Raw genomic sequence first — 17,550 nt, forward strand, 5'->3', positions numbered from 1 at the left:
GTCTGATTCAGAATGAGTTTTCCGCCACCGGCGCTCTAGCCGTCTCAACGATTGTTTCATCACCCTCAGCTCCGGGGAAAACCACGGGGCTGTCCGGGCTCCATGCAATCGGAGAGGGCGCTTCGGAGCCAGACAGTCAATAGCCCTGGTTAACTCCGCATTCCAGCGTGCCACCAGGGAATCAGCTGAAAGGCCATCAACTTGGGATAAAGCATCCCCTACCACTCTCTGGAAGCCAATTGGATCCATTAAGTGGCGGGGGCGGACCATCCGAATCGGTCCCACCTCCCTGCAGAGGGGAAGGGTTGCGGAGAAGTCCAGTTGCACCAGGAAGTGATCTGACCATGGCACTTCTTTTGTTTCGCTTTTAGTTAATGTCAGATCACCAACATCCGTAGAGGTAAACACCAAGTCTAAGGCATGTCCGTGGCTATGAGTTGGGCCAGACTTATTCAGGGACAGCCCCATGGAGGCCATGCTTTCCACGAAGTCCCGAGCGGCCCCTTGTAAGGTCGTGTCGGCATGGATGTTAAAATCCCCCAGGACAACCAAGCTAGGTGTCTCCAGGAGCATATCCGCCACGACCTGAAGCAGCTCGGGCAGGGAATCCTTGGTGCAGCGGGGAGGTCGGTACACCAGTAGGAATCCTGTACTGCCCCTATTGCCCAACTTCCAGAACATGCACTCAGAAAACTGGGTCTTCCCAATAGGACGCCTGGTGCAGACTAATGACTTCCTAAAAATCACTGCAACCCCCCCTCCCCGCCCACATGACCTGGGTTGCTGTGCGTAAGAGAAACCTGGTGGGCAGGCAGCGGCAAGGACAGGCCCATCTGCCTCATCCAACCAGGTCTCTGTCACACATGCCAGGTCAAATCCTCCATCCACAATCAGGTCGTGGATGGCAGTGGTTTTATTCATCATTGACCTGGCATTGCACAGCAACACTTTCAGGTCATGTGGGTTTCCCTTGCTGATTACTGTATCCTTCCGGTCAGGACCAGACCTGGAGGCAGGGATAGTCCTCAAACAACGACTAAACCTGCCTCCTCGGTAATGACATGGTCTGGTCTTAGCATAACTCCTCCTCCTGCCCGTGATCACTGAGATCGGTTGTCCCAATACATCTCCCCCTGTGGAACCTGCCCCACCCAATCTATTGGCTGGGACATACAGCTTTTAACCCCCCCCCCTTGCCCTTCCTCTGTCTCACTGGCCCTGATACCTGATCCGGAAGATGTCGACAGTGCCGTTGCTCAGAGCCACGGCAAAGTGCCCCTCCCTAGCCACCGTGACCACCCGCGGTCGGTCGATGCTGTGCTTGGCAGTGAGGAACGCCCCCAACTCCTCCCCGCTGGGGGAGAAGGCCACCACCTTGTTAAGCTCCCGCAGGACCACGTAAATGATGCCCGTGGCGTCAGCACAAACGGCCCCTGGCTGGCACTCGCCCAGCTGCTCCTCAGAGCACTCGGCCACCAGCTGCCCCGTCCTGGTGAACAGGACCACGCTGCGGCGGTACCAGTCCGAGCCCACAAAGCCGTCCTTGTGGTTGGCCAGGAAGACGAGGCACCGCTCTGCACTGCCCTCAGGCACAATCTTCTCCAGCAGCCGCCCCTCCAGGTCGTACACCTCCAACTGCCCAGCCACACACACCGCCATACGGTCTCCCCCCAGCCCCACCACGGCATGGCTGGCCTGCCCCCTTCGCAGGGCCTTCTGCCACACCAGGCCACCCTCACCGTTCAGGAGGTAGAGGCAGGAGCCAGCTGTGAAGGCCACCTTGCTGCCCACGGTGGCCACACTGACCGGGGCCACGCCACTGGGGACGGGGACAGTGCCCTTGAACTCCCCTTGCAGGGAGAAGCGCTTCAGCTTCTGGTTTTGCTCATCGGCCACCAGCAGCTCTCCAGAGCCAAAGGGGCAGAGCCCTGTGACCTGAGGACGCTTCTTGTCACTGGGGGTCTTGACCCAGAAGCTACACGAGAAGAGAGGCTTGGGTGTCAGAAGGGGGGCTTCCGGGACCTTGGGAGGAGGCACAGGGGCTACGGCATGGAGGCAGCCCCTGAGGATGAGGGTGGTCATCTGGGATCCTTCCCAGGTGGGCTGCACTTGCTTCCTCCTCTTCTTCTTCGCCCCTTTTGTGGCTGCCTCCTGGGGGCCCTCTGACAGGTGGGTCTCTTTCTTTGCCCCTTTTGTGCCCGCCTCCTGGGGGCCCTCCGGCACTCCAGTGGGGCTCTCCTCTCGGAACTCCAGGTGGAACAGGCGGGGGCCGCTGCCCTCGATCTCAGCGTCGACCTCCAGGCAGGGCAGGCGGGTGGCCAGCGGCTCCCAGGAGAAGCCCTGCAGATGCCTGAGACGCTCACAGATGACCTGCTCCAGGGAGACGATCTCCACCTCCCTCCCCAGGCCCAGCACCTTCTGGGCAAAGGCCACGGTGCTGGAGGCCACCTGCTCTTGGAACTCCAGATCAGAGCAGAGGGCCTGGTAGGCCTTCTGCCGCTCCTTCACGTAGTCCGCCAGCTGGGCCAGGACCTCCTCCTGGTGCGCCAGCAGCCGCTGCACCGCCCGCGAACACGCCTGCTCCACCGCATCCTGGATGCTAGCCTCGCGCACCTGCAGCTGCGCAGCCTCCCTCTCCAGGCTGGCCCTCCCCGTCCGGATGACCTGCACCGTCTCCTCCACCCCGGCCAGGAGCTCCACGATGACCGGCCGGCGGGCCTGGGCCGCCTCAGCCAGGGGCAGGCAAGGGTGCTGGAGGTGGGCCCCCAGCCGGCACTCCCGGCAGAGGACGACGGCACAAGGCGTGCAGAAGAAGCGCAGCTCCTCGCCGGTGTGCTCTTTGCACTGTAGCGCCTGGCGCTTCCGGATCTCCTCGTCGTGCTTTCCGGAGAGGTAGCCCTTCATGGCCACCACGCGGTGGAGGTGGGTGAGGCGGGAGCAGCGGTGCCCGCTGGCGCAATCCTGACACATGTCATCGGCGCAGTCCAGGCAGCGGGAGACGGCCGGCCGGCCGGCCTCCTGGCCGATGAGCGGGCAGAGGCTGCAGGTGGGCTCTGCCTCCCCTGTGGGGTGGACCAGGTCCAGCAGGCCGTTGATGAAGAAGTTGGTCCGGAGGGCGCCCACGCCCCCCTCTGGGAGGGCCACCCGCTCACGGCACTCCGGGCACTGAAGCTCCTTCTGGCCTTCTGCCAACTTCCGCAGGCACTCCTGGCAGTAGCTGTGCAGGCAGGGAAGGATCTTGGGGCGGCGGAGGCGCTCCAGGCAGATGGCGCAAGTCAGGAAGCCGCTGGTGAGGGCTTCGGAGAGGGACGGGGCCTTGGCAGCCATGGTGGGGTGGTCCCTGCTGCAGGGAGGTTGCCTTGAAGGGAGAGAGAGAGAGAGAGAGAGAGAGAGACAGAGAGAGAGAGAGAGAGAGAGAGAGAGAGAGAGAGAGAGCACTGTGAAAAGGATCCAGGGGTTTTAGTAAACCACAAGCTCAATATGAGTCAACGCTGTGATGCAGCACAAAAAAAGACAAATGTGATTCTAGGCTGCATCATCAGAAGACCAGGGCAGCACAATTTAAGGAGAATACAGTGGTACCTCGGGTTAAGTACTTAAATCCTTCTGGAGGTCTGTTCTTAACCTGAAACTGTTCTTAACCTGAAGCACCACTTTAGCTAATGGGGCTTCCCACTGCTGCTGTGCCACCAGAGCACAATTTCTGTTCTCATCCTGAAACAAAGTTCTTAACCCAAGGTACTATTTCTGGGTTAGCGGAGTCCGTTACCTGAAGCGTCTGTAACCCGAGGTACCACTGTATGGACAAGCTGGAAGGTATGTGGAGAAGGGCTGCCAAGATGATCAAAGGTCTAGAAACCAAGCCTGATGAGGAGCAGTTGAGGGACCTGGGTATGTTTAGCCTGGAAAAGAGGAGACTGAGAGGAGATATGGTAGCCATCTTCAAACATCTCAAGGGCTGCCACATGGGAAATGAAGCAAGCCTGAGTTCAGTTACAAGAAAGGAAATTGTAGCGTAAACATCAGGAAGAACTTTCTGACAATAGGAGCAGTTTGACAGTAGAGCAGATCACCATTCACTAAGGCATAGCAGAGTCTGTATTGTGGCTCAGAGCCAAGGACAGCCCCTCCCTCCTCCCTGCCTTTGCCCAGTCCTCTTGGGACAAAAGTACTGCAAACACCAGATATGGCTGGACCTTTGAATTCCCTGCAAGGCCAGCGCTCAGGGAGGGAGCGGGAGACCAGCAACATCTGGAGAGCCCTGCTGGGCCTCCCCCCTCTCCTCCCGCTAGGAGGCTGGGGTGAGAGGGGGCTCCCCGGATCGGGGTGTCCCCGGGAGGCAGGAGAAGGAGCCCTTGCGCCTGATGTAAGGAAACCCAGGCTCTGTACAAGAAGCGCACGTCCATAAGTGCGCTAGGTAGGAAGGCGCGCACAGGAGCGCGTTAAACGCACAGCCACAAACACGGGGAAACCCACACACGGGGTTGAGCTGCACAGGCGACCCCCGGTTTCTACAACACGTCCAACGGGAGTGGGGGTTAGGGGGCAGGACTCCTGGGTTCCCAGGAGACTCCTGGCGCTGGCGGGGGCGCCCTTGCCCAGCTCTCATCCAGGCCCTTGTGACCTCCGTGACCTCCCCTTCCCGGGATCCAGGGAGAGAAGGACCGCCCCCCAACCCACCCCGGCCGCCCCTAACCCTCCGAAGGTCTCCGCGCCAAAGGCCGCCGCCCGAACCCCATATCTGGGGGGCGACTCCCGATTGGCTGGAAGCTTGTCCGCCCACCCGCGAAGGAGCCCCTACCTCGGAGCGGCAGCTGGGCTGAGGGTCCTCCCCGCCTGCCCTTCCCCCGAGGTCGCCCCCGAAATGTGGGGCGGGGAGCGTCACTGCACGAAAGCGAAAGCGAATCTGGTGCTAGGTTCGGCTCCCAGGGGGCGGAGGATCCCCGCAAGGGCAGGTGTGTTCAAAGTCCAAAGGTTTAATCCGGCGCCTAGTTTATTTACTGGGGTAAACCCCACCTAAAAGCTCAACAACTTGAATCAACAAAAAAGTTCAACAACATTGGGGTAAAATCGGATATAAAGCTTTGGGCGGCCCTCACGCATTTTAACTTCATCAAATCTGGCTCTCTTTGAGAAAAGTTTGGGCACCCCTGCGCAAGGCGCAGCGGGGCTGGGAGGTTGTGACAAGGGGGTCGCGGGGGGCTCCGAGCTGGTTCCGCAATGAAAGGTCTCGGCTCTCCTCCCTCCCTTTGAGCCTCGCAGCCCGTCTCCTCTTGGGGCATCCAGGCTGGACCACCCGCCTGAGGAGTTATCTAAGTTATCTCCTTCCAGTGAGCACTCAGGGCTGATTTCCTTCAGAATGGAGAGGTTTGATCTTCTTGCAGTCCATGGGACTCTCCAGAGTCTCCTCCAGCACCAGAATTCAAAAGCATCCATTCTTCAGCGATCAGCCTTCCTGATGGTCCAGCTCTCACTTCCATACATCACTACTGGGAAAACCAGAGCTTGAACTATACGGACCTTTGCTGGCAAAGTGATGTCTCTGCTTTTTATATATATATGTGCACAGCTTAAATAAAAAGACCTTTTAGCCACAATATTTTCAGGGGTGGTGGAGTGGAAATGACGACTTAAAACAATGCTCAAGGCGGCTAACTGTATGGGGAGGAAGTTACCAATTTTTTTTTTAATGTACACCAACAGTCTTATTTGCCTCTGCCTATATATAAATATATATGCGCAAGGCATAAATAAAAAGGCTTTTTAGCTGCAATATTTTTGGGGGTGGGGGAGTGGGAATGATGACTTAAGGCGAGCGCAGAGAGAAGAAACACGGTGGTCCATCTGCAGCAGCGTAACTGGACGCCTTCATCTGCCCCTGCTGCAATAAAAACTCATCTCATGTATCAGTGTCTACAGCCCCAGCAGATGCTGCAACCTTCCAACAGTTTGGCTTCAACCCCGAATCAGCTTCCCACATCTGCAAAAGCAGGCATGAAATAAAATGGGGGGGGGGGAGAGATTGTGTGGAAAGTAGCGACTGGAACTATGTATAGCATAGACAGAATGATTAAACAAGACATGGTTACAAGGCAAGGTCGCCCGTTATACCAAGGGAATGTCAATAAAAATCTCCAAATGCCCAAAGGTAGATTTGTTCCTAGGTTAAGGGGCGGATCCTCAACTGTGTTCCTTCTTGCTTACAAATGAATTAATAATAATAATAATAATAATAATAATAATAATAATATATTTATACCCCGCCCATCTGGCTGGGTTTCCCCAGACACTCTGGGCGGCTTCCAACAAAACACTAAAATACAATAACCTATTAAACGTTATACGCTTCCCTAAACAGGGCTGCTTTCAGATGTCTTCTAAAAGTTTGGCAGTTATTTTTCTCTTTGGCATCTGGTGGGAGGGCGTTCCACAGGGCGGGTGCCACCACCGAGAAGGCCCTCTGCCTGGTTCCCTGCAGCTTTGCTTCTCACAATGAGGGAACCGCCAGAAGGCCTTCGGCGCTGGACCTCAGTGTCCGAGCAGAACGATGTGGGTGGAGAAGCTCCTTCAGGTATACTGGGCCATTTAGGGCTTTAAAGGTCAACACCAACACTTTGAATTGTGCTCGGAAACGTACTAATACATCACTCATACATCACGGTTATATCATGAAAGGGGAGGTCTGGTGGCAGGAATCTGAGCATCCTGGGCCCTGCCCCATGGTTCTCCTTGCCCTCCACCAAACACCCATCAAATGTAATAAAAGAGATTTTTACATTTCCCTATTTCCCAGTCAAGTTAATCACATCCTTTTGTCTTTATCTGGGTTTGTTCTTTCTGAAATGGCTACCTGTCTGGCAATCAGGTATCAGGATGCCAGGGATTATCACTCAGGCAGAGGGGCTGCTGAGGAGCTGAGCTCACAGGTCTAGATGAATTTCTGGAGTTTTCCCAGTGAGCCAGTACAGAGATTCATTTATCAGTGAATTCTTACATTTGGTATCGTGCAGCAGAGGCCCTTTGAATAGATAGAAAGAAACTGTGACCAAGTGTTTTGTGGGGACAAGTCACAAAAGTCACAAAGTGATTGTGCTGATTTTGGTAGTGGGCTGCATGTGCATGGTATCTGCTGGAGGGGCAACCCCCCAACCTATACATAAATTCCTGCAACACTAGGAGCCGTCAACAGTTTTCTCCTCAGGCTGTATCAAAGCAACAGCAGCCCAGAGTCTCCTGGGGGTGGCTAAAAAACTCCCACTTGTGTTGGGGCAGAATATTTCTTTTAGGGGCCGCAGTCTCCTCCAGGATCCTGGCTACGATTCCTGCATTGCAGGGGCCTGGGCTGGGTGGCCCTGGGGGTCCTCTCCAAATCTACAATTCTAGGATTCTGCCATCATCACACCTGCATAGAGAGAGATCCCGAATTGCACATATGTATATATTTATGCGTGTGAAAATACACACAAACACACATGCATGGTCTGTGTGGGCGTTCCACAGAGGTGGAATTGAAATCATCAAAGGTCAGAAGGAAATGAAACTGCTGGGGGTTTGCCAGATGACTCACAGGGTCCTTTCCAATGATTCTGCAATCCTTATTCTGTTAACGGAGAAATCTGAGGTCTCCCCTGGACAAAAAACAAGGACCCCAGCCAGGAATCCCAGAGCAAAACAGCAGCCAGTCGGCTTGGTCTTTATTGAAGACTGTCGCGATGGGACTCCCACCTGCCACCAGGTGGAACAAGATGGAAGCCCAGAACAAAAGAGAACCCAAACTTTTATTAGCTGCTCATCCCCATGTTACACCCCCCCTAAACTACATCACTCATACATCACGGTTACATCATGAAAGGGGAGGTCTGGTGGCCGTAATCTGAGCATCCTGGACCCTGCCCCATGGTTCCCCTTGCCCTCCACCAAACACCCATCAAGTGGAACAAAAGAGATATTTACATTTCCCTGTTTCCCAGCCGAGTGAATCCCACCCTTTTGTCTTCATCTGGGTTTGTTCTTTCTGGCATGGCTACCTGTCTGGCTCTCAGGTATCAGGAGGCCAGGGATTATCACCCAGGCAGAGGGGCTGCTGAGGAGCTGAGCTCACAGGTCTAGATGAATTTCTGAAGTTTTCCCAGTGAGCCAGTACAGAGATCCATTGATCAGTGAATTCTTACATTTGGTATCGTGCAGCAAAGGCCCTTTGAATAGATAGGATGAAACTGTGACCAAGTGTTTTGTGGGGACAAATCGCAAAAGTCACAAAAGTGATTGTGCTGATTTTGGTAGTGGGCTGCATGTGCATGGTATCTGCTGGAGGGGCAACCCCCCCCCCAACCTATACATAAATTCCTGCAACAATTCCAGCCGGTATCAGCATTGGAATCCGACTGATTTTAGGCATTGTTGTTTGAAGCTGTTCTCATATATATATATATATATATATATATATGTATATATATACAGTATATATATATATATATGAAGAGCTTCCATATCTGCAATTCTTTTAGTTGTTATAAGACATCTACTTCTGCTTCATTGACTATGCAAAAGCCTTTGACTGTGTCGACCACAGCAAACTATGGCAAGTTCTTAAAGAAATGGGAGTGCCTGATCACCTCATCTGTCTCCTGAGAAATCTCTATGTGGGATAAGAAGCTACAGTTAGAACTGGATATGGAACAACTGATTGGTTCAAAATTGGGAAAGGAGTACGGCAAGGCTGCATATTGTCTCCCTGCTTATTTAACGTATATGCAGAATTCATCATGCGAAAGGCTGGGCTGGATGAAACCCAAGCCGGAATTAAGATTGCCGGAAGAAATATCAACAACCTCAGATATGCAGATGACACAACCTTGATGGCAGAAAGTGAGGAGGAATTAAGGAACCTTTTAATGAGGGTGAAAGAGGAGAGCACAAAATATGGTCTGAAGCTCAACATCAAAAAAACGAAGATCATGGCCACTGGGAAGGGGAAGAAATGGAGGCAGTGAGAGATTTGACTTTCTTGGGCTCCATGATCACTGCAGATGGTGACAGCAGCCACGAAATTAAAAGACGCCTGCTCCTTGGGAGAAAGGCGATGGCAAACCTAAACAGCATATTAAAAAGCAGAGACATCACCTTGCCAACAAAGGTCCGTATAGTTAAAGCTATGGTTTTCCCAGTAGTGATGTATGGAAGTGAGAGCTGGACCATCAAGAAGGCTGATCGCTGAAGAATTAATGCTTTTGAATTCTGGTGCTGGAGGAGACTCTTGAGAGTCCCATGGACTGCAAGAAGATCAAACCTCTCCATTCTTAAGGACATTAGCCCTGGGTGCTCACTGGAAGGACAGATCCTGAAGCTGAGGCTCCAAGACTTTGGTCACCTCATGAGAAGAGAAGACTCCCTGGAAAAGACCCTGATGTTGGGAAAGATGGAGGGTGCAAGGAGAAGGGGACGACGGAGGACGAGATGGTGGGACAGTGTTCTCGAAGCTACCAGCATGAGTTTGACTAAACTGCGGGAGGCAGTGGAAGACAGGAGTGCCTGGCGTGCTCTGGTCCAGGGGGTCACGAAGAGGCGGACACGACTAAACGATTAAACAACAAAAAATATATTGTAAATCGCTTTGGGGTGCCAAATGAATGAATGAAACAAATAACTGATCATTGTTGTTGCCAATATGCTGTATGGTGAGATTCTGCCCCATTTCTGAACAGTTGAGCTCCTACTCCCAAACTGCATGTCGGAGTTTCTGCATGTCGAAAAATGGGGGGGGGGGGGTCCCAGGCAGCTGGTTGCTGTGGAGTTTATGCTTCTCATACATCCCAGGACGAAAATCTCAGAAATGCAGGAAGTTTTTATCCAGACTCTTTATTTCAGCTCATATACAATTGTCCTCTCTTGCAAAGATGCAAATATACACGTTTGTTTTATTATTGAATGATATTTATAGGGGGAAAAAGAGAGGAATGGTGATCACAACAGAGTTACAAAGTAAAAGCATGCTTTTACTCTCCTACACACACCATTGCTCACCTTGGGCACACCAGTCTGCCTTGGGTCATTAACTCTGGGACATACAGCTTTTAACCCCCCCCCCTTGCCCTTCCTCTGGCTCACTTGCCCTGATACCTGATCTGGAAGATGTGGACGGTGCCGTTGCTCAGAGCCACGGCAAAGCGCCCCTCCCTAGCCACCGTGACCACCCGCGGTCGGTCGATGCTGTTCTCGGCAGTGAGGAACGCCCCCAACTCCTCCCCGCTGGGGGAGAAGGCCACCACCTTGTTAAGCTCCCGCAGGACCACGTAAATGATGCCCGTGGCGTCAGCACAAACGGCCCCTGGCTGGCACTCACCCAGCTGCTCCTCAGAGCACTCGGCCACCAGCTGCCCCGTCCTGGTGAACAGGACCACGCTGCGGCGGTACCAGTCCGAGCCCACAAAGCCGTCCTTGTGGTTGGCCAGGAAGACGAGGCACCTCTCTGCACTGCCCTCGGGCACAATCTTCTCCAGCAGCCGCCCCTCCAGGTCGTACACCTCCAACTGCCCAGCCACACACACCGCCATACGGTCTCCCCCCAGCCCCACCACGGCATGGCTGGCCTGCCCCCTTCGCAGGGCCTTCTGCCACACCAGGCCACCCTCACCGTTCAGGAGGTAGAGGCAGGAGCCAGCTGTGAAGGCCACCTTGCTGCCCACGGTGGCCACGCTGACCGGGGCCACGCCACTGGGGACGGGGACAGTGCCCTTGAACTCCCCTTGCAGGGAGAAGCGCTTCAGATTCTGGTTTTGCTTGTCGGCCACCAGCAGCTCTCCAGAGCCAAAGGGGCAGAGCCCTGTGACCTGAGGACGCTTCTTGTCACTGGGGGTCTTGACCCAGAAGCTACACGAGAAGAGAGGCTTGGGTGTCAGAAGGGGGGCTTCCGGGACCTTGGGAGGAGGCACAGGGGATCCCTCCTTGGCAGGCGGCACTTGCTGCTGTTGCTTCTTCTTGGCCCCGTTTGGGGCCGCCTCCTGGGGGCCCTCCGGCACTCCAGTGGGGCTCTCCTTTTGGAACTCCAAGTGGAACAGGCGGGGGCCGCTGCCCTCGATCTCAGCGTCGACCTCCAGGCAGGGCAGGCGGGTGGCCAGCGGCTCCCAGGAGAGGCCCTGCAGATGCCTGAGACGCTCACAGATGACCTGCTCCAGGGAGACGATCTCCACCTCCCTCCCCAGACTCAGCACCTTCTGGGCAAAGGCCACGGTGTTGGAGGCCACCTGCTCTTGGAACTCCAGATCAGAGCAGAGGGCCTGGCAGGCCTTCTGCCGCTCCTTCACGTAGTCCGCCAGCTGGGCCAGGACCTCCTCCTGGTGCGCCAGCAGCCGCTGCACCGCCCGCGAGCACGCCTGCTCCACCGCATCCTGGATGCTAGCCTCGCGCACCTGCAGCTGCGCAGCCTCCCTCTCCAGGCTGGCCCTCCCTGCTCGGATGACCTGCACTGTCTCCTCCACCCCGGCCAGGAGCTCCACGATGACCGGCCGACGGGCCTGGGCCGCCTCAGCCAGGGGCAGGCAAGGGTGCTGGAGGTGGGCCCCCAGCCGGCACTCCCGGCAGAGGACGACGGCACAAGGCGTGCAGAAGAAGCGCAGCTCCTCGCCAGTGTGCTCTTTGAGGTGGTCCCTGCTGCAGGGAGGTTGCCTTGAAGGGAGAGCGAGAGAGAGACAGAGAGAGAGAGAGAGAGAGAGAGAGAGAGAGAGAGAGAGCGCACTGTGAAAAGGATCCAGAGGACCAGCAGAGTCTGTATTGTGGCTCGGAACCAAGGACAGCCTCCCTCCTCCCTGACTTTGCCCAGTCCTCTCCAGACAAAAGTACTGCAAACACCAGATATGGCTGGACCTTTGAATTCCCTGCAAGGCCAGCGCTCAGGGAGGGAGCGGGAGACCAGCAACATCTGGAGAGCCCTGCTGGGCCTCCCCCCTTTCCTCCCGCTAGGAGGCTGGGGTGAGAGGGGGCTCCCCGGATCGGGGTGTCCCCGGGAGGCAGGAGAAGGAGCCCTTGCGCCTGATGTAAGGAAACCCAGGCTCTGTACAAGAAGCGCACGTCCGTAAGTGCGCTAGGTAGGAAGGCGCGCACAGGAGCGCGTTAAACGCACAGCCACAAACACGGGGAAACCCACACACGGCCACTCTCCGGGGGTTGAGCTGCACAGGCGACCCCCGGGTTTTACAACACGCCCATGAAGCGATGGGTGCGAGTCAGAAGTGGGGGACGGACGGCTCTTTCCAACGGGAGTGGGGGTTAGGGGGCAGGACTCCTGGGTTCCCAGGAGACTCCTGGCGCTGGCGGGGGCGCCCTTGCCCAGCTCTCATCCAGGCCCTTGCGACCAGCGTGACCTCCCCTTCCCGGGATCCAGGGAGAGAAGGACCGCCCCCCAACCCACCCCGGCCGCCCCTAACCCTCCGAAGGTCTCCGCGCCAAAGGCCGCCGCCCGAACCCCATATCTGGGGGGGCGACTCCCGATTGGCTGGAAGCTTGTCCGCCCACCCGCGAAGGAGCCCCTACCTCGGAGCGGCAGCTGGGCTGAGGGTCCTCCCCGCCTGCCCTTCCCCCGAGGTCGCCCCCGAGATGTGGGGCGGGGAGCGTCACTGCACGAAAGCGAAAGCGAATCTGGTGCTAGGTTCGGCTCCCAGGGGGCGGAGGATCCCCGCAAGGGCAGGTGTGTTCAAAGTCCAAAGGTTTAATCCGGCGCCTAGTTTATTTACTGGGGTAAACCCCACCTAAAAGCTCAACAACTTGAATCAACAAAAAAATTCAACAACATTGGGGTAAAATCGGATATAAAGCTTTGGGCGGCCCTCACGCATTTTAACTTCATCAAATCTGGCTCTCTTTGAGAAAAGTTTGGGCACCCCTGCGCAAGGCGCAGCGGGGCTGGGAGGTTGTGACAAGGGGGTCGCGGGGGGCTCCGAGCTGGTTCCGCAATGAAAGGTCTCGGCTCTCCTCCCTCCCTTTGAGCCTCGCAGCCCGTCTCCTCTTGGGGCATCCAGGCTGGACCACCCGCCTGAGGAGTTATCTAAGTTATCTCCTTCCAGTGAGCACTCAGGGCTGATTTCCTTCAGAATGGAGAGGTTTGATCTTCTTGCAGTCCATGGGACTCTCCAGAGTCTCCTCCAGCACCAGAATTCAAAAGCATCCATTCTTCAGCGATCAGCCTTCCTGATGGTCCAGCTCTCACTTCCATACATCACTACTGGGAAAACCAGAGCTTGAACTATACGGACCTTTGCTGGCAAAGTGATGTCTCTGCTTTTTATATATATATGTGCACAGCTTAAATAAAAAGACCTTTTAGCCACAATATTTTCAGCGGTGGTGGAGTGGAAATGACGACTTAAAACAATGCTCAAGGCGGCTAACTGTATGGGGAGGAAGTTACCAATTTTTTTTTTAATGTACACCAACAGTCTTATTTGCCTCTGCCTATATATAAATATATATGCGCAAGGCATAAATAAAAAGGCTTTTTAGCTGCAATATTTTTGGGGGTGGGGGAGTGGGAATGATGACTTAAGGCGAGCGCAGAGAGAAGAAACACGGTGGTCCATCTGCAGCAGCGTAACTGGACGCCTTCATCTGCCCCTGCTGCAATAAAAACTCATCTCATGTATCAGTGTCTACAGCCCCAGCAGATGCTGCAACCTTCCAACAGTTTGGCTTCAACCCCGAATCAGCTTCCCACATCTGCAAAAGCAGGCATGAAATAAAATGGGGGGGGGGGAGAGATTGTGTGGAAAGTAGCGACTGGAACTATGTATAGCATAGACAGAATGATTAAACAAGACATGGTTACAAGGCAAGGTCGCCCGTTATACCAAGGGAATGTCAATAAAAATCTCCAAATGCCCAAAGGTAGATTTGTTCCTAGGTTAAGGGGCGGATCCTCAACTGTGTTCCTTCTTGCTTACAAATGAATTAATAATAATAATAATAATAATAATAATAATAATATATTTATACCCCGCCCATCTGGCTGGGTTTCCCCAGACACTCTGGGCGGCTTCCAACAAAACACTAAAATACAATAACCTATTAAACGTTATACGCTTCCCTAAACAGGGCTGCTTTCAGATGTCTTCTAAAAGTTTGGCAGTTATTTTTCTCTTTGGCATCTGGTGGGAGGGCGTTCCACAGGGCGGGTGCCACCACCGAGAAGGCCCTCTGCCTGGTTCCCTGCAGCTTTGCTTCTCACAATGAGGGAACCGCCAGAAGGCCTTCGGCGCTGGACCTCAGTGTCCGAGCAGAACGATGTGGGTGGAGAAGCTCCTTCAGGTATACTGGGCCATTTAGGGCTTTAAAGGTCAACACCAACACTTTGAATTGTGCTCGGAAACGTACTAATACATCACTCATACATCACGGTTATATCATGAAAGGGGAGGTCTGGTGGCAGGAATCTGAGCATCCTGGGCCCTGCCCCATGGTTCTCCTTGCCCTCCACCAAACACCCATCAAATGTAATAAAAGAGATTTTTACATTTCCCTATTTCCCAGTCAAGTTAATCACACCCTTTTGTCTTCATCTAGGTTTGTTATTTCTGCTACCTGTCTGCCACTCAGGTATCAGGATGCCAGGGATTATCCCCCAGGCAGAGGGGCTGCTGAGCAGCTGAGCTCACAGGTCTAGATGAATTTCTGGAGTTTTCCCAGTGAGCCAGTACAGAGATCCATTTATCAGTGAATTCTTACATTTGGTATCGTGCAGCAGAGGCCCTTTGAATAGATAGAAAGAAACTGTGACCAAGTGTTTTGTGGGGACAAGTCACAAAAGTCACAAAGTGATTGTGCTGATTTTGGTAGTGGGCTGCATGTGCATGGTATCTGCTAGAGGGGCAACCCCCCAACCTATACATAAATTCCTGCAACACTAGGAGCCGTCAACAGTTTTCTCCTCAGGCTGTATCAAAGCAACAGCAGCCCAGAGTCTCCTGGGGGTGGCTAAAAAACTCCCACTTGTGTTGGGGCAGAATATTTCTTTTAGGGGCCGCAGTCTCCTCCAGGATCCTGGCTACGATTCCTGCATTGCAGGGGCCTGGGCTGGGTGGCCCTGGGGGTCCTCTCCAAATCTACAATTCTAGGATTCTGCCATCATCACACCTGCATAGAGAGAGATCCCGAATTGCACATATGTATATATTTATGCGTGTGAAAATACACACAAACACACATGCATGGTCTGTGTGGGCGTTCCACAGAGGTGGAATTGAAATCATCAAAGGTCAGAAGGAAATGAAACTGCTGGGGGTTTGCCAGATGACTCACAGGGTCCTTTCCAATGATTCTGCAATCCTTATTCTGTTAACGGAGAAATCTGAGGTCTCCCCTGGACAAAAAACAAGGACCCCAGCCAGGAATCCCAGAGCAAAACAGCAGCCAGTCGGCTTGGTCTTTATTGAAGACTGTCGCGATGGGACTCCCACCTGCCACCAGGTGGAACAAGATGGAAGCCCAGAACAAAAGAGAACCCAAACTTTTATTAGCTGCTCATCCCCATGTTACACCCCCCCTAAACTACATCACTCATACATCACGGTTACATCATGAAAGGGGAGGTCTGGTGGCCGTAATCTGAGCATCCTGGACCCTGCCCCATGGTTCCCCTTGCCCTCCACCGAACACCCATCAAGTGGAACAAAAGAGATATTTACATTTCCCTGTTTCCCAGCCGAGTGAATCCCACCCTTTTGTCTTCATCTGGGTTTGTTCTTTCTGGCATGGCTACCTGTCTGGCTCTCAGGTATCAGGAGGCCAGGGATTATCACCCAGGCAGAGGGGCTGCTGAGGAGCTGAGCTCACAGGTCTAGATGAATTTCTGAAGTTTTCCCAGTGAGCCAGTACAGAGATCCATTGATCAGTGAATTCTTACATTTGGTATCGTGCAGCAAAGGCCCTTTGAATAGATAGGATGAAACTGTGACCAAGTGTTTTGTGGGGACAAATCGCAAAAGTCACAAAAGTGATTGTGCTGATTTTGGTAGTGGGCTGCATGTGCATGGTATCTGCTGGAGGGGCAAACCCCCCCCAACCTATACATAAATTCCTGCAACAATTCCAGCCGGTATCAGCATTGGAATCCGACTGATTTTAGGCATTGTTGTTTGAAGCTGTTCTCATATATATATATATATATATATATATATATATATGTATATATATATATATGAAGAGCTTCCATATCTGCAATTCTTTTAGTTGTTATAAGACATCTACTTCTGCTTCATTGACTATGCAAAAGCCTTTGACTGTGTCGACCACAGCAAACTATGGCAAGTTCTTAAAGAAATGGGAGTGCCTGATCACCTCATCTGTCTCCTGAGAAATCTCTATGTGGGATAAGAAGCTACAGTTAGAACTGGATATGGAACAACTGATTGGTTCAAAATTGGGAAAGGAGTACGGCAAGGCTGCATATTGTCTCCCTGCTTATTTAACGTATATGCAGAATTCATCATGCGAAAGGCTGGGCTGGATGAAACCCAAGCCGGAATTAAGATTGCCGGAAGAAATATCAACAACCTCAGATATGCAGATGACACAACCTTGATGGCAGAAAGTGAGGAGGAATTAAGGAACCTTTTAATGAGGGTGAAAGAGGAGAGCGCAAAATATGGTCTGAAGCTCAACATCAAAAAAACGAAGATCATGGCCACTGGGAAGGGGAAGAAATGGAGGCAGTGAGAGATTTGACTTTCTTGGGCTCCATGATCACTGCAGATGGTGACAGCAGTCACAAAATTAAAAGACGCCTGCTCCTTGGGAGAAAGGCGATGGCAAACCTAAACAGCATATTAAAAAGCAGAGACATCACCTTGCCAACAAAGGTCCGTATAGTTAAAGCTATGGTTTTCCCAGTAGTGATGTATGGAAGTGAGAGCTGGACCATCAAGAAGGCTGATCGCTGAAGAATTAATGCTTTTGAATTATGGTGCTGGAGGAGACTCTTGAGAGTCCCATGGACTGCAAGAAGATCAGACCTCTCCATTCTTAAGGACATTAGCCCTGGGTGCTCACTGGAAGGACAGATCCTGAAGCTGAGGCTCCAAGACTTTGGTCACCTCATGAGAAGAGAAGACTCCCTGGAAAAGACCCTGATGTTGGGAAAGATGGAGGGCACAAGGAGAAGGGGACGACGGAGGACGAGATGGTGGGACAGTGTTCTCGAAGCTACCAGCATGAGTTTGACTAAACTGCGGGAGGCAGTGGAAGACAGGAGTGCCTGGCGTGCTCTGGTCCAGGGGGTCACGAAGAGGCGGACACGACTAAACGATTAAACAACAAAAAATATATTGTAAATCGCTTTGGGGTGCCAAATGAATGAATGAAACAAATAACTGATCATTGTTGTTGCCAATATGCTGTATGGTGAGATTCTGCCCCATTTCTGAACAGTTGAGCTCCTACTCCCAAACTGCATGTCGGAGTTTCTGCATGTCGAAAAATGGGGGGGGGGGGGTCCCAGGCAGCTGGTTGCTGTGGAGTTTATGCTTCTCATACATCCCAGGACGAAAATCTCAGAAATGCAGGAAG

General features: G+C 53.3%; 2 pseudogenes across 3 annotated transcripts; both read right to left on the reverse strand.

Moving 5' to 3' along the window:
• Positions 1–1,169: 1,169 nt before the first annotated feature.
• LOC307202142 (E3 ubiquitin-protein ligase TRIM56 pseudogene) lies at positions 1,170–12,617 on the reverse strand (annotated as a pseudogene). 2 transcript variants are annotated; one of them, XR_013843918.1, is made up of 2 exons: positions 12,529–12,617; positions 1,170–3,358 (listed from the first exon to the last, which is right to left on the reverse strand). The product of XR_013843918.1 is annotated as an E3 ubiquitin-protein ligase TRIM56 pseudogene (transcript). The 2 variants fall into 2 exon arrangements; XR_013843919.1 differs by lacking the exon at positions 12,529–12,617 and adding an exon at positions 4,802–4,933.
• Positions 9,854–12,335, reverse strand: LOC307201676 (E3 ubiquitin-protein ligase TRIM56 pseudogene; annotated as a pseudogene). The gene is made up of 2 exons: positions 12,241–12,335; positions 9,854–11,664 (listed from the first exon to the last, which is right to left on the reverse strand). The product of its transcript is annotated as an E3 ubiquitin-protein ligase TRIM56 pseudogene (transcript).
• Positions 12,618–17,550: the final 4,933 nt, after the last annotated feature.

This window comes from Podarcis cretensis (assembly GCF_951804945.1).
Source record: "Podarcis cretensis genome assembly, chromosome: 13".
NCBI classification, from domain to species: domain Eukaryota; kingdom Metazoa; phylum Chordata; class Lepidosauria; order Squamata; family Lacertidae; genus Podarcis; species Podarcis cretensis.